General features: G+C 38.5%; 1 long non-coding RNA gene across 1 annotated transcript; it reads right to left on the minus strand.

The window, feature by feature from the left end:
* Positions 1-3,771: 3,771 nt before the first annotated feature.
* On the minus strand, positions 3,772-17,317 carry LOC140845300 (uncharacterized). Its single transcript, XR_012124088.1, has 3 exons — positions 17,087-17,317; positions 5,871-5,977; positions 3,772-4,630 (listed from the first exon to the last, which is right to left on the minus strand). It is a non-coding gene; the product is annotated as an uncharacterized lncRNA (long non-coding RNA).
* Between the last annotated feature and the right edge of the window lie 620 nt (positions 17,318-17,937).

Here is a 17,937-nt window from a genome sequence, read left to right on the forward strand (position 1 = left end):
TCCATTACTCCTGGTCGAGCCAACTCTAAATTACATAAAGTCATAGAAAATACAAGGAATATTTTAATTTTTGGCTTTGGAAGGTGCTCTTTTAGTTACACTTAATGTAGCTGTAACTAATACTTGTGAATTCAGGGGTATAAAAAATAAAACTAGGAGACTAAGTTTGGTCTTTGGCTATCTACCTAGTTTCCCAAACAGTCTCTAAACTCTAAACACAATCCTGCTATACACTCTTAGGTATATTCTCAATACTAGCCTAGAAGAAATTACTCTTTCTCCTAATTCCCATTTTACATGCCCTGTACTGCTATCCACGTAGGGAAGCCTAATTAACCACGGTCCCTCATTTTTTCTACTTTTATATTTTCTACTATCACTTACTTTGACTTGCTCATCAATCTCTGTTACCTATTCTATATTCTGTAGAGCTTAATGAGGAATTAAGATTCTTCAAGGTATGAATTTTATTATTAATGACATTTATGGGTAACCACTTATTTTATGTTTAAGCGTGCATACTGGTTATTGGGTGCTGTAAAGACATAGGTTTCATAAAAGTTGTCAGTGAGTGGCATCACTTTAATTACAGTATGCACCAGGATCTTCAGAATTCACTTGTTAAACCTGGAATAAGCACAGTCAGTTATGTGAGAAAAGACAGCCTTGAGTGGCCTGTTTTCCAAGTTAAAAGAGGGCAAGTTGACTCCAGAGTATAGAGTGCCATGAGTTAGGAAATGAATATATAACAAAATTATTTTCTTTAAGACAAAATCATCAGATTTAAACTCTAAATTTTAAGCAAGTGAGCAAAAAAAAAAACCCAAAATTTGGATGGAAACTTTGAAGCCCTTCCATCACAAGGACTGCTAAAAGTTTCATCCATGAGCCTGGCCTGGCTTAAAGTGGTGGTTGTGAAACATCACCTGGGAGTCCCTGGAGTCCCAAGATCCATCTGCTCATGGGGTCCAAGAGGTCCAAGTATTTTTGCTATAAAGCTCAATGTTACTTGCCATTTCCATTCTCATTCTCTTTACAAGCATACAGTGTAATGTTCCAGAGATATGGTATGTGATAACATCAGAGCTCTAATAGTTAATGCGATGTATGATCATGTACATTTGTATTTAGAATGTTTCAGTTTTAACTTCTAATGTCATGACTATCAATAGATACAATCCATTTAACTAAAACTTCCTAGGAATTCTCAGCAATTTTTAATAATACAGAGGAATCCTAAGACCAAAACATTTCAGAATTACTGTTTTAAAAGTCTCCCAATATTTATCAGGGTATAATTACTTTTCGCCGTTTTAATAATGAAAGAGCTCTCTCCCTCTCTCTCTCTGTCACAAATGGCCAACATTGGAAGTTGAATAAATTGAGCACCCGGACTGTGTTCATTTCAGTACCATTGGGTGAACACCTCAAGATGGGCTGATATGAGTCCAAAGAAACAAAAACTTCCTTTGGCTGTGTCACCTTCTGTGTTTTCCTTCACTGTGTCCTCTATATGAAGGGTCATCAACTGTGGCCCGCAGGCCAAATCCAGTCTACCATCTGGCTTCGGAACAGTCGTCTGGGAGCAGTCATGCTTATTCACTTATGTCTTGTCTACGACTGCTTTCAAACTATTATGGCCCCACTTAGCAGATGTGACAGCACCTGGCCTCTCTCATTCAGGTTTGACTTAATGAGGTATGAAGCTGGTAACAGGCCATGTTAGTGTAACAGTATGTAAAATAAGCTGTGTTTCTCAACGAGGCATGGCTTTTCTGACTCCTGTACTTCCAGCAGGAGTCTTTAAGAGCCTGTCTCAGCAGTACTGCTGCACACCAGTGAAGTTCTGAGTGTCTGCCATTTATGTATGGTTCTTCCAGGAAGGTATTGCTGTGTTCCCAGTTTTAAAGACAGTTATTATTATTAGTGAGATAAATCAGTATGTAATAAGAAACATTCATGTACTAAATGTAATTCACTGTTATAAAATATTCTATTTTTATTTATCATATTTTACCTTATTTTCTACTTTATTATGACAAGTTCAATTTGTTATAATGTGATTACAGAGGAAAGATACAACATTTAACTTAAAAATCTTTTATGTACACAAAGATATATGGGATTTTAGGGGTCAGGACTAAATGAATTCCTTTTCAGACTATTGAAATAAACACCATCTCAAATTTTAAGTTACTTACATTAGCTTTAAGAATAATTCTGAATATTGAACTATTAAGAAAGAAATTAAGAAAGAACAAATATACATGTAACTTATACACCGTTTTTCTTCATTGGTCTTTCATTATCAAAACTCCCTTATTCTTACTTTATCTGTGGTAGACCACCAAGGGCAATTCAGTATCTCAACTCTTACCTGGAGAAGAGTTTCGATTATTTTGAGAAGAATTTTTAATTCCCTTGTCCACTTTGTAAACATCAATTAGTTGGGAAATGCTATGTGTAAAGAAAGGTTACAAATAATATTACTACTTTAGTACTGATTTGAAAAACATTTATCAAATAACATTCCTAAGAATATTTTGGATAATAACAGCTAATACAAAGCCTTAATTAGCCCATATACTCCAAATTTCTAAGTGTTACAAACTTTTTATCAAGCAAATAATTAAATATGACAAGCGGTAAGATAGTAAGGTGGACCAGTCATGAACTGAGGGCACTATAGCTCAGTAAATGAGTCAGACTTAGCGTGCCATAATGGATGGATGTGTCTTGAACTCAGAAGGCCTAGCTCTATAACCAACAGCTTTTTGTTATTGGACAAGCTGCTTCTCTTCAATTCAAAGTCTTGCTCTAGAAATTAGGGATCTTGCTCTAGAAAGTAGGGATCTTGCCGCCTCATTTTACAAAGTTGTTGCAAGGGTTTCATAAGCTACTATACCCCCAAAATGCTCACAGGAACACTCAAGGAATGGAATGATTTGCTCTTCAACTTGAAACTATTTTGGAATACCAAATAAAACCCAGTGGGTTTTCACATGTTCTAACAAGTTAGCTGCCGTGTTCAGAAGACGTAATTATTTTCGGTTAACTGTTCTTTCTTTTTGGTAATTTAGGTGATAAGTAACTTATAAATATACTACCTCATTAAGTTGGATGACAGCATTGTCCCCTATCACTGTAGCTAATCACACCGACGGCACAAACCAATAGAAGTCAAAACCTGGCGCCGACTGCTACTTTTTCCTCTCCATCTACTCAAACTTTGAACTAGCAGGTCTTTATCTGAATGATGTTTCATCTCCATGTCATCTCCAGTTGACTTGAAAGACTTACCCCTACTCTTGTACATGTGGACATGGATGGGGCTTAGCTCTCCTAATGCCAAGTAACCTACTTGAGATTCAGAGATTCCTGTTGACTGGCTGGCTTTCTTGTGAGGCAGAATCTGAAAGTATTTTGAAACCTGAACTCCACTCAAGGCACTTTGGAAATTTTCATCATTATGGAAAACAGACCACTTAAGGGGTGAACCTTAATTATGGAATCTCAGGCAAACTGGTCCCACTATTTAGGTCAGGGCAATATGGGGTGTTCCATGACCTAAGAAACCTGCTACCCTGTGGGTACAGAACATCCTACGAGAAGGAGAAGGAAGTCTAATCTCTTCCTGCAGCCTTATCTGAACCTCTCTGCTAATATCTGCAGCTAATGGTCCCACCTAATATCGGCAAACAGGACAGACAATATCCTCAAAGGGTGAGTCATTGTGAGGGTCTCAGGCTAGGGTGCAGGCTCTCCATAAGGCTTTTGAGGGTGTGCAGAAAAGTGTGTTGCTGAAGCTAGCAGGCCCAGCTGCCAGAACAGGGAGCTCATGCTCTGAAATAGTGGCTGAACATACAAGCATATGTATGTGAACTGAGAAAAGGTGTGGCTTTTCCAGTCTAGTGTGGATCACCATGAAGACAGGAATCTAGAAAGGCAAGGACATCCTGGGAGCAAAGGTCAATCAGCACTGCCTGTAGGGCCATTTCAGTAGCAATGCTGCAGCAGTACAAGCAGTGGAAACAAACAGAACATAGAGTGTCCTTTCCCGCCCCCTCCAAGGGACTTATGAAAGAGCACTGTCTCTTTGGTCTTAGGGAAACCCTTGGGTTCTTGGAAAATTCAGGGGGGAGAGTATAGGGGTAGTACCCAGGGAAAAAAGCAGGATTTTCTGCTATTGTGAACATGTCCAGGTAACAGTAGAAAATTCGGAGATGTGACATTATTTGTGCCTCATGCATAGCTGATATACATAGAATTAAATGGATAATGTTATATCTTAAAAAAAGTCCTGTGATAAAGAACTGGGCACCATTGCTACCAGTCTAGCTTTTTGCAGGGTTTCTGGCTGATGATGTGCCCTATGTGTAGTGCCAGTCCAAAACTGACTGAACCAAACTACGAAATCACCTGTTACATATTGAGTAACAGTTATTTTAAACATTAGTTCAGTGGTAGCTAGCATTTTAATGTAAATACTTACGTATTCAAACCTCTCTTATAAGCATAATTTTCTGCAGTCCATCCAAGGGTATCTTCCGAAAAGACATCAATATCTTGCTGAAGAAGCAGCCTGGCTATAACTGTTGATCCATTATCTATAGCAAGCATGAGTGTTGTTCTAAAATGACAGAGAAATAACTTCACCCTTAGGAACTTTGTTACTTAAATAGCTAACTTGATACACTTTACCAAGTTAAAATCTTGCCTGTCTGTGTAGAACTGACCATTCTCATGGTCAAGGGTTCATCTTTGTAAATTACCTCCAAGACTAAAAGGAATGGACAAAAAGGAAGCCTTTTGTCCCACTTGGCTATTATGTAGTAGAAGTTGCTACTTTCAAGTCCTCTGGTGGACAAGAAACTATAGTGAGGTCACTTTTCTGAAATCGGTGAAGATTTAAATGAAGAATCCCCCATTTCTTCCTTAGTCCAGTATATTATACTTGAAAAAGACTGAAGTCTGATACATTAAAGCTATTTGCAGGCTTATAACAATATTAGTAATAATGGTAGTACTCATAGTTGCAGTTAAGATGCTAAGTATGTGCTAGGCACTAAACTAAATGATGTATCTATAATCTTATACACAACCATTCTTGAAGGATATATTATAATCCTATTTTATATCAAACATATTGGTGCTGATAAGTAATGTTCCCAAGGTCACACGCCTAACAAGCAGGAAAGTGAGGTATCACACCCAGTCTTGTGAGAACCTAAAGCCCACCTCCTTTCTCTTTATCACCCACCTATGACTTGTCTTCAGTAAATGGAAAGTTTGTTCAACTAAAGCTATCTTTCTTCCTTCTACCATACCAATGAAAAATAAAAACATCAAAATATATTAGAAGTGAAAAAGGATAAAAACTCATGAGCCCATAGTATCTGGTAATAGTCATTAACAGTCACTTAGGAATAACCTAGTAACATCATTATTCTTTAAAGAAAGCAACTTAAAGCAAAGACACTTCCAAAAGACAAAAATCAATTCCTTTTTAAGCTCAAGAAGCATCTTTTAGGAAAAAATGTATGTAAAGTAGAGGTAAAAAAAATACTATAAAAGCATTAAGAAGTCCAAAATTGTGTCCTTAAAAAGCCTGTATTTTATAAAAACCAATATGAAACCCACCCTTTAGCTAATCTAAAAATCATGAGCAAAAAAGTCAGATTGCAAATGTCATCAGCTAATATTGTAAAAGAACCCTGCTGTACAGACTGTTGCCTAGTCAGAATCATTGCTTTTCTACTAATGATGTGTTGATATTTTCCACTACGTAATTATCAATTAATCCTACACTTAATCTTCTGATGTGTTTATCACGACGCTAGAGAAATACAAGGTTTAAGAAAATACTGTACCTTTTTTTCTTATCAACAGCATGTACATTTGCTCCTTTAGTTAACAAATACTTTGTCATTTCACACTTTCTTTGCCTTATAGCAAGCAAAAGTGGTGTGAAGCCTTCCTGTAAATCAGCAAAAACAATTTACAATTTAGAAAATCATATATTTCTAAACTGAATAAAAAAGTTATGAAAGATCCTCTGCCCTTAAACATATAATATAGAAGGAAAATAAAAAGTGGCCCCTTCCTTCTCAGCCCTCAGTTTTCACCTGCTGCTCCTTCTCTGGCAATGCCCTTCCTCTACACCTCTTCGACAGACTACCTGCAAAGGCATTCTCCACAACTCACTGCAAATACTGAAGTCTTCCAGGAAGTCTTTGCTTCCCTTCACAGTATTGACCATGGTGTGCTGTACTTGCCTTACTGCTTCCCCTCTAAACCAAGAGTTTCTTGAGGACAGGGGCTATTTCTTAATCTCTCTGTATCTCCAAGCTTTAAGATGTAGTAGGAAGTGCTTTAACTATTTTTACTGAGTTAACCGAAGTGAGTCTCTCTAGGGTACTGTTTCTTACAACAATTATTCCAAAGAATATGTACTTTACCAAAAGTTAATGACTATGCCACAGTGAGAATTCCATGTTCTGTATTTGAGAAATATTTTAAAGCTGTGCTTTATATGTCTAGTACTAAGGAAATCTGTTTAACTTTGCTTACTCCCTATCTGCCCAATACTTCTTTGTTGCAAACATTAACATTTGAGGAATTAAGTGTTTCAGGGATAGTTCTGACAGCTTTCCAGTAAAAATGAGGGTTTTTCCCATGTGTACAAAATTGCTTGATTCTTCTATCAATGGTGTCAGGTTCCAAGATGTCAATGTCAGGCACTACTGCTTCGAATGGGTCACTAGAAAATGGACTCTGAATTAAAAACGACACGCTTCGAATGAAAGGATTGCTTATAACCAAATGGTCCATGGGTTTTGTCCTATAAGAAGATAGTTTTGTTTTACCTTTGCTGTTAGTAAGCTCAATATGAAATTTTAATCCCAATTGTAATGATAACCCTGGGCCCACTAAAAAATCTTTTTATTTAGGATTCCATTTTAATTGCCACTTAAAATTGTATTCCATGCAAAATATGAATCAAATAAAAATATAATGGCTTATCAATAAAACTTCTAATACTGATCTACATGGATTATTTGTAGCATAATGGAAGTTAACTAAATCACTTGCATTTTTAAGGAACAATGCTGAGGGAAAAGATATAATATTGTCTACACTAAACAGATAACCTAAATGACTGTAACCATGATCAACCTCATTAGGTTTATAGACATTCCAGTGGGGATAGGATTACCAATAATACATGTAAAAAAAAGTCATTTAAAAAACCACTTATAGAAAAGATGGCAGCATAAGAGGTGAGACAGAGAACTCCTAAAATGACACATAATATGAAAATATAATTAATACAACTAATCCTGAAAGAGCAACAGGAAAGAAGGCTGCACCAGACTGCATACACATGGAGCAAAGAGCAGACCTCACAGAATATGGTAACATACCTGACCTGGTGGGACCCAACCCTTTCCCCTACCCCAGCCCAGCAGAAGAGGAAGAAACAGAGCAGGGGGTGAGTGGACGCCTGGGACTCCTGAACACCTAGCCCTGGATATCTGCTCTGGGAGCACGAACCTACATTGCACGCTGCTCTGATTTAGTGCGGTTGGAAAGCTAAGACAGGCTGAATACCTGCAGAGATGGAAATTCCAGCTGCTTGTGGAAAACAGGGATTCATATCTGGCTGATGTGGGTGGGCAGTCTGAGAGACTTCCTAAAAGTGAGAGGGCTGCTAAAGGGACAAGGATTGTGCAGAGCTTACTGCTCAGGAGAATGGACAGGTAGCCAAAATTGTCTGGGTGCACTCTTCCCAGCAGGTTGGGAGCTTAAACTATCTTTAGGCACTCCATTCCCCTGGCTACATACACAGCTCCAAGGCCCCCACCACCACTATGATACACAGCCTGCTGTGTCTTACTCCTGCCTGGCTAGCGTGCAGCTGGCTCGGGATCACAAACCAGCAAAACTTGCCCTGCCATCAGGCCAGCCAGAGGGAAGCTCCGCCTACGGCAGCTACAAACACACAGCATAGAGGCTTACACCTGTGTGTTTGGCCCACTGGTTTGGGCAGTGGAGACAGGCATAGCAGCCCGGAAGCAGGAAACAGCTCTTTCCTCCACCAAGGCACCAACACAGCTCTGCTGCGACCCCCGACATTGCTCCAGGCGCTAAACAGCTCCAGAGAGTAGAGCTTCTGGGCACTACAGGGCACCACAGACAAACTATGAACTGTCAAAGGAACTTGGTTGAAAGCAAAATGATGAATACACTTGAGAAAGATTGAAATGAAATCGACCTCATGAATCTTCCTGAAAGATATTTCAAAATAAAAATCATTGACATACTCATGGAGGTATAGAAAAATATTCAAGATCTCAGGAATGAATTTAGGACAGAGATCAAATAGTTGAAGAACACAATGGAGGGTATTAAAAGCAGATTAGATACAGTGGAGACAATAAATGAAATAGAAATTAGGGATATGGAAGAGAAATACAAAGAAGCTGAGGCACAAAGACTGGAAGAATACTGAGAGAACTGTGTGACCAACACAAATGGAACAATATTTGATTATAGGGGTACCAGAAGAAAAAGATAGAAGGTGTCTTTTAGGAAATAATTGCTGAAAACTTCCCCAATCTGGGGAAGGAGATAGTCTCTCAGGCCATGGAGGTGCACAGATCTCCCAACACAGGGACCCAAGGACAAAAACACCAAAACATATAATAATTAAAATGGCAAAGATCAAGGATAAGGACAGACTAGTAAAAGAAGCCAGAGACAGAAATAAGATAATATACAAAGGAAAACCCATCAGGCTTTCATCAGATTTCTCAGCAGAAACCTTACATGCCAGAAATGAGTGGAATGATATATTTAATGCAATGAAGAAGAAGGGCCTCAAACCAAGAAAACTTTATCCAGCAAGATTATCTTTTCAATTTGAAGGAGGGATCAAAGAATAACCAGATAAGGAAAAGCAGAGAGAATTTAGCTCCCAGAAACCATCTCTACAGTGTATTTTGGAGGGACTGCTACAGATGGAAGTGCTCCTAAGGTTTAATAGCTGTCACCAGAGGTAATAAAAAGGGATAGACAAAAAGTACAGAATCTGATATATAATATATAAGGAATGGAGGAGGAAGAAAAGGAGGGAAAAAGAAAAAAAAGAACCTTTAGATTGTATTTGTAATAGCATACTAAGTGAGTTAAGTTAGAGTCTTAGATAGTAAGAAAGTTACCCTTGAACATTTGGTAAACACAGATCTAAACCCTGCAATGGCAATAAGTACATACCTATTGATAATCACCCTTAAAGTAAATGGTCTGAAAGCACGAATCAAAAGACATAGTCACTGAACGGACAAAAAACAAGACCCATCTATATGCTGCCTACAAGAGACTCACTTCAAAATCAAAGACATGCACAGACTAAATGTGAAGGGATGGAAAAAGGTAGTTCATGCAACTAATAGGGAGAAAAAATCAGGTGTTGTAGTACTAGTATCAGACAAAATAGACTTTAAAGAAAGTCACAAGAGAAAAAGAAGGACATTACATAATGATAAAGGGATCAATCCAACAAGAATATATAACCATTATAAATATCTATGCTCTGAACACAGAAGCACCTACATATGTGAAAGAAATACTAACTGAATTAAAAGGGAAAATAGAATGCAATGCATTCATTCTAGGAGACTTCAACACTCCACTCACTCTGAAGGACAGATCAATCAGACAGAAAGTAAGTAAGGACACAGAGGCATGAACAAAACATTAGAATAGATGGACCTAATGGACATCTACACTACTCTACACCCAAAAGCAGCAGGACACACATTGTTTTCAAGTGCACATGGAACATTTTCCAGAATAGACCACATACTAGGCCACAAAAAGAGACTCAGTAAATTAGAAAAGATAGAAATTGTGCCAACCAACTTTTCATATCATAAGGGTATAAAACTAGATACAAACTGTACAAAGAAAACTAAAAGGCTCACAAATACATGGAGGCTTAACAACATGCTCCTAATCAATCAATGGATCAATGACTAAAGTAAAGCAGAGATCAAGCAATATATGGAGACAAATGAAAACACCACCACAACGCAACTACTTCTGTGGGATGCAGTGAAAACAGTTCTAAAAGGGAAGTATATAGCCATTCAGGCCTATTTAAAGAAGGTAGAACAATCCAAGATGAATTGTCTAAATTCACAATTATTGAAACTGTTCAAAGAACAAATGAGTCCCAAAATCAGTAACAGGAGGGACATAATAAAGATCAGAGAAGAAATAAATAAAACTGAGGAGAATAAAACAATAGAAAAAATTAATGAAACCACTAGCTGGTTCATTGAAAAGTAAACAAAGCTGATAAACCCCTAGCAAGACTTATTAAGAAAAAAAGAGAATCTACACAAATAAACAGAATCAGAAATGAGGAAGGAAAAATCACTACAGACCCCACAGAAATACAAAGAATTATCAGAGAATGCTATGAAAATCTGTATGCTAACAAACTGGATAACCTAGAAGAAATGGACAACTTTCTAAAAAAATACAACCTGCCAAGACTGACCCAGGAAGAAACAGAAAATCTAAACAAATCAATTGCCAGCAATGAAATTGAATTGGTGATCAAAATACTACCCCAGAACAAAAGCCCCATACCAGAGGGATTCATTGCTGAATTTTATCAGACATTTAGAGAAGACATAATACCCATTTTCTCCTTAAAGTTTTCCAAAAAATAGAAGAGGAGGGAATACTTCCTAACTCATTCTATGAAGCCAGCATCACTCTAATACCAAAACAAGGCAAAGACACCACAAAAAAAAAAAAAAGAGAAAACTACAGACCAATATCCCTGATGAACACAGATGCAAAAATACATAGCAAGATATTAGGAAAGTGAATTCAAAGATACATCAAGAGGATCATACACCATGATCAAGCGGGATTCATCTCAGGAATGCAAGGACAGTACTACATTAGAAAATCCATCATCAGCATCCACCAAATTAACAAAAAGAGGGACCAAAACCATACGATCTTTCCGTAGATGCTGAAAAAGGATTTAACAGTATTCAACATCCATTCATGATAAAAACTTTCAAGAAAATCGGTATAGGAGGGTGAGTTCCTCAATATAATAAAGGCCATATCTGACAAAACCACAGCCAACATCATACTTAACAGCAAGAAGCTGAAAGCTTTTCCTCTAAGATTGGGAACAAGACAAGGATTCCCACTCTCCATGCTTTTATTCATCATAGTACTGGAGGTCCTAGCCACAGCAATCACACAACACAAAGAAAGAAAATGCATCCAGATTGGTAAAGAAGAATTCAAACTGTCACTGTTTGCAGATGACATGATACTGTATGTAAAGAACCCTAAGGACTCCATTCCAAAACTACTAGAACTAATATCTGAATTCAGCAAAGTTGCAGGATACAAAATGAATACAGAGAAATCTGTTGCATTCCTATACGGTAATGATGAACTAGCAGAAAGAGAAATAAGGAAAACAATTCCATTCACAAAAGCAGCAAAAAGAATAAAATACCTAGGAATAAACCTAACCAAGGAAGTGAAAGACCTATACTCTGAAAACTACAAGAATCTCCTAAGGGAAATTAAAGAGGATACCTATAAATGGAAAATCACCCCATGCTCTTGGAGAGGAAGAATTAATATTGTTAAAATCGCCATCGTGCCTAATTGAATCTACAGATTTAACACAATCCCTAACAAAATACCGACAGCATTCTTCAATGAACTGGAAGAGTTCTAAAATTGATATGGAACCACAAAAGAACCCGAATAGCCAAAGCAATCCTGAGAAGGAAGAATAAAGCAGGGGGACCGCGCTTCCCAACCTCAAGCTCTACCTCAAACCACAGTAATCAAGACAATTTGGTACTGGCACAAGAACAGAGCCATAGACCAGTGGAACAGAATAGAGAGTCCAGATATTAACCCACGCATATGTGGTCAATTAATGTATGATAGAGGAGCCATTGATATACAATGGGGAAATGACAGCCTCTTCAACAGCTGATGTTAGAAAAACTGGACAGCTAAATGTAAGAGAATGAAACAGGATTATTGTGTAGCTCCATACACAAAAGTAAATTTGAAATGGATCAAAGACCTGAATGGAAGTCATGAAACCATAAAACTCTTAGACATAAGCAACTTCTTCATAAACATATCTCCGCAGGCAAGGGAAACAAAAGCAAAAATGAACAAGTGGGACTATATCAAACTAAAAAGCTTCTGTACAGCAAAGGACACCATCAGATTAACAAAAAGGCATCCTGCAGTATGGGAGAATATATTCATAAATGACAGATCCAATAATGGGTTGACCTCCAAAATACAGAAAGAGCTCAGGCACCTCAACAAACAAAAAGCAAATAACCCAATTAAAATGTGGGCACAGGATCTGAACAGACACTTCTCTAAAGAAGAAATTCAGATGCCCAACTGGCATGTGAAAAGATGCTCCACATCACACAAATCAGAGACATGCAAATTAAAACCTCAGTGAGATATCACCTCACACCAGTTAGGATGGCCAACATTGAAAGGACAAAACAACAACAAATGATGGTGAGGTTGTGGAGGAAAGGAAACCCTCCTACACTGCTGATGGGAATGTAAATTGGTTCAACCATTGTGGAAAGTAGTATGGAGGTTCCTCAGAAAACTAAAAATAGAAATACCATTTGACCCAGGAATTCCACTCCTGGGAATTTACCCTAAGGATGCAGGAACCCAGTTTGAAAAAGACATAGGTGCACCCCTATGTTTTTGGCAGCACTATTTACAATAGCCAAAAAATGGAAGCAATGTAAGGGTCCCTCAGTAGATGAATGGATAAAGAAGATGTGGTACATATACACAATGGAACACTATTCAGCCATAAGAAGAAAACAAATCCTACCATTTGCAACAACGTGGATGGAGCTAGAGGGTATTATGCTCAGTGAAATAAGCCAGGCAGAGAAAGACAAGTGTCAGATGATTTCACTCATCTGTGGAGTGTAAGATCAAAGCAAAAAGTTAAGGAACAAAACAGCAGCAGACTCACAGAACCCACGAATGGAGTCACAGTTACCAAAGGGAAACGGAGTGAGGAGGACGGGTGGGAAGGGAGGGATAAGCGGAAAAAGGGGCATTATGATTAGCATACATAATGTGTGTGGTGGGGGGAGACACGGGAAAGGCAGTTTAACACAGATAAGTAGTGATTCTATAACATCTTACTACACTAGTGGAAAGTGACCTTAATGGGGTATGTGGTGGGGACTTGATAATGGGGGGAATCTAGTAACCACAATATTGTTCATGTAGGTGTATGTTAATGATGTATCAATAAATAAATGAATGAATAAATAAAAATAAGCAAATAAAAAGGGAATAAGTAAATATAAACCTCTTATAAATTCTAATTTAAGTCAAGCCTATTCCTGAGATTAATATATGACGTAAACTCTACATTGTAAATTAATACAAACCATCTCAAAAATCTTGAATATTTATCAAAAAATACTATAAAATAGTCTAACGTCAAATTGTAACCTCCAGTGTTTATAGAGGGCAAAGTAGGTGACTCAAGGAAGTAAAGACCCCAGGTGGGGACAGGGGAACAGAAAAAGGGGAAGCCCTCTGCACAGCACCACACCTCAGAGTAGGCATGATTCCACGTTGCAGATATGATCCTTTAAGAGAAGCCTGAAGCCCAGATTTCTACATGAGTCCCCTTCATTTTAAATATTGACTCAATTTATTGGGGCAAATTAAATGTATTCAGGGGCCACAGTTAGTCTATAGTTCACTTGTTTTACATTTTTCACATTTCCCAGTGGTTGTGTATAAAACAAATCGGTGTATGCAAAAATCTCCCCTTTTTTTAGTATCATATGGTTTACCAAAACACTGGGCCCAAACATGTAATAAAAATTGCTATTAAGATTCATAATACCCAGAAATAGGATCACTCCTACACTGTTGGTGTGACTGCAAGTTGGTACAACCACTGTGGAAAGCAGTATGGAGGTTCCTCAAAAGACTAAAAATAGAAATACTGTTTGACCCAGGAATTCCACTCCTGGAAATTTGCCTGAAGAAAACAAAATCCCTGCTTCAAAAACATATATGCACCCCTATGTTTATTGTCACACCGTTTACAATAGCCAAAATGTGGAAGCAACCTAAGCATCCATCAGTAGATGACTGGATAAAGATGTGGTACATATACAATGGAATATTATTTTGCTCTGAAAAGGAAATCCTGCCACTTGCAACAACATGAATGCATCTTGAGGGTATTATGATCAGGGAGATAAGCCAGGTGCAGAAAGACAAATACCATATGATTTCACTTATTTGTGGAATATAAAAAGAAGAAAAAGAAAAAGAACAAAACAGCATTAGACTCACAGACACTGAGAAGCGTCTAGTGGTTACAAAGGGGGAGCAAACTAGGCAGGGATGTTGGAGGGAGGAGGAGGGGTACTATAGAACCATCGTGCTGTACATTTGATAAAAACCAAAAATGATTCATAATACCACCTCAAAGAATTTTTCCAATGCTTATGAGAGCTACAATCTATTTTTATTTAATTCTCCCAGATTGTTAATCAAATGGATAACTAGTTCTTAGGACTGCTGAACCTAAACTATTAAAAAAATTCCCATCACTTTTGTCACTAACTACATGGATTTCGATATTTAAAATTGCAATTCTAATTATGCCAGGGATCTGTGAATTTAACAGACATACTGAGACACTCTATCACACGGCTTCAGCTAAAAAGAAGGTCCATGATTTACTACTATTGCCATCGGAGAACCCTGCTTGTGATAACCAATTTGTTGGCCTAATGACTTTAATGATACCAAAAGATGCAAAATCCTTCAAGGGTCAGCCTCTACTTATTAAGACTATCCAGAAGCAAATTACTAAAGACTCTTTGAGTGCTAGGGAATAACTGATGGCTGGAAGGAAAAACATGTTTTGTTTAGGCCAACAGATATCGCCAGTAATATTCTTTTTAAACTTCTCAGTCACAGAGGTAGGGCCAGATGGAAGTCAGGCTAAAATTGTCAGAAAGGAGAGAGCTGAAGGAAGTAGTAACCTATCAAACTCCAACTCTTCTAGGGATTTCTTAAGTTTGTGAGATCTGCAAATTTATATATTACACTTATCCATTCAGTAGTTGTTAAGCAAGAGCTGTATCAGTACCTCAAGGAAATATTTCCAAATATACATACATATCCAGGCCTTACTGGACTTGGTTTTTTAAAGTTTCCCAGGCAATTCGATTAACCAGCACAACCCTAGCTGAGCACTGGTGCACTGGACAATCACGTCATTCTCATCTCTCACATATGTGGTCAATTCCTGCTATCACTAGAGGATTTTATCAAAGAAAGGAAAGCACAAGAGATGAGTCACTTAGCAAAACTGCATTCAATTTTTCTCGGTGGGGGCAGAACAGGGACTTGTAAGGAAACCCAAAATGTAACTTGATTTCGTTATTCATAAACTCCTCCCTTCCCATCAAGATGTTCTAGATCTGAAGGCAGAGTTTAGCTCCCGTCTACGTGGCTGTTTCTGAGAGAACGGGATATATCAGTTCATTACATCATCTTCCCTCGTTTCCCACCTCATCACCAACTGCTCCCTGCCAGTCTGGTTCCTCAGAGTCCTCCTAATGTTGATCTCTAAGCAAGTTTACAACCCATTCATCCTCTTTCCCAAACAAACAATTATTTTCCCTCAAGGCTGAAGACATCTTGCCTAAACAGAGAAAAGCAAGAAGGACAAAGCAAACACAAAACACCTCGTCTTGTTCTTTCCCTTCATGTGCCCAAATTCCAAATTGGCCTCCATATTTCTGATTGCACTCTCTCTCCTTTTCCCTTTCCTTTTTGCCTCTGAAACTTTAGCCAGTGAAAGAGGAATCGCTTTTACGTAAGTCAGTTTTTTTAATAAAATAGAAACTCGTCAAGAGTAGCCACAATTTCAGATGATAAAATGCATTTCTTTTGTTTTCTTTTTAGATAAAGCCTATTTCCAAAGCAAACTTGGCTTTCCTGTGTTGCTTGACACCAAGTAGAAAAAAACTTGGGTGCGGAAAAAATATTTGAAAGAAAAGCTGTACTTCAGCAAATTCAGTGTTTTCACAAACATCTGCCATGAACGCATGTAACAAAGCTGTACTCTAATGCTTTCTTAGAAGAGCCATTATTTTGAGTGAAATCTTAGTTATTTTAAAATATTTTCAGTCAGGAAATGCTTGATTTTCCAAATATGTAAAATTGATCCTAACTATATTAACCTGTTGGGGCTGCCGCATGGGAGGTAACGTACGTCCAGAAGAAACAGCAGGCAGATCAGCTTCACCATCACCTGTTCCCTACATGCAGCTATAAGCTGGTGAGGAGCTGCATGAGGCTGAGCAGGAGCTACTTTGTGATATGAAAACCCTAAGGTGGTACATGGCTGGCAGAGCAGCTGCCAGTACAAGGGAATTGCCCTGCTGATGTCAAGATGTGACCCAAACCCCTCACTGGATCTTCAGAGCCCTGGGGTCCCAGAGTGCCCAGGTCCTGTGGTGTGCCGCTTCCACATCCCACATGCACTCACCCAGCTCCTCTGGCCTGGTACCAGTTCTCCACCTCTCCTTCCACCCATCCCCAGCAGCACCCATTTCCTAAGGCTCTGCAGAGCAGTCAGCCTCCACCATCACCTCACAGCCCCTCAGCCTTCAGTCCTTTGTGGGCTCTGAGCCTACCACCCCCTCCCAGGCAGTCAAGGGAAGGTCCTCCTCCTCGGGGAAAGCAGGGCCAGGAGACTGTTCTGCCCTCTGTATGGGCATCCTTTCTCTAGCCCTCCCTGACTTGGCTTTGGAGGTGTTTCCATGGTGACAGGGCCCGATGTCGAGTATGCAGTATATGTATGTGTCTACATATACACACACATACGGATGTATATGTAAAAGAATTTTATACATCAATGGCTACTAAAGAAATTAGAAACATGTTATTCAAATTTTTGTAGATAAAGGTGGTGGGTGCATACCTCATTGTTTGCCTCAATGTCTGCGTTGTGCGAAAGGAGCTGTGCCACTGTTGTTACACACTCACCACAAGCTGCATAGTGTAAAGCTGTGTTGCCATAGATGTCACTTACATTGGGATCGGCACCATGGTTTAAAAGAATATGTGCGCATTTCTCTTGCTGGCATTGCACGGCCTGTAGGTATTACACAAAGAAACACAGTATAAATTCTAGGATTTCAAAGTAGACACTCTACAGGTTTCACCAGTGAGTTATACTTAAATGAGAGAAATTGATTTATCTTCTCAGCTATTACATCAAATCCATCTCAGGCTGGCATCGACAGCTCCTACATACCTTGATCAGGGGTGTCCTCCCTAGGTTGTCACGGAGGTTAAGCTCACATTTTCTCTGTAGCAGAACAGTTACCACTTCTGCATGGCCGTTGGCACAGGCCAAATGCAGAGCAGTCCTAGGAAAGTGAGTGGACTTGTTAGGAACAATGCACTCTTCTCAAAACATACAATTATTCATGTAATTGTGAACATTAAAGAGCTAAGTCTTCAAAACAAGTCTACTTTTTCTGGAGAAGGTACAATATTTATCAGCCTTATTACTCACCACATTAATGAAAGTGCAGACTACTTGATAGAAATAGCATGACCTGGGGATTCAGCTCATCTTAGGTTTGAATCTTACACCTTAGTGATCAGTTGGCCTTTTGGTGCCTCAATTTCCTCATCAACATAATGGGGATAAAAGTAAGTTATCTCATGGGATACTACTGTTATATTTAAATAAGAATCTATGCTAAATGCTTTAGAACAGTTCCTAGCACAAACAGCAGGTCAGCAATTATTACACTATTGTTA

Source organism: Manis javanica, chromosome 2 (assembly GCF_040802235.1).
Source record: "Manis javanica isolate MJ-LG chromosome 2, MJ_LKY, whole genome shotgun sequence".
NCBI classification, from domain to species: domain Eukaryota; kingdom Metazoa; phylum Chordata; class Mammalia; order Pholidota; family Manidae; genus Manis; species Manis javanica.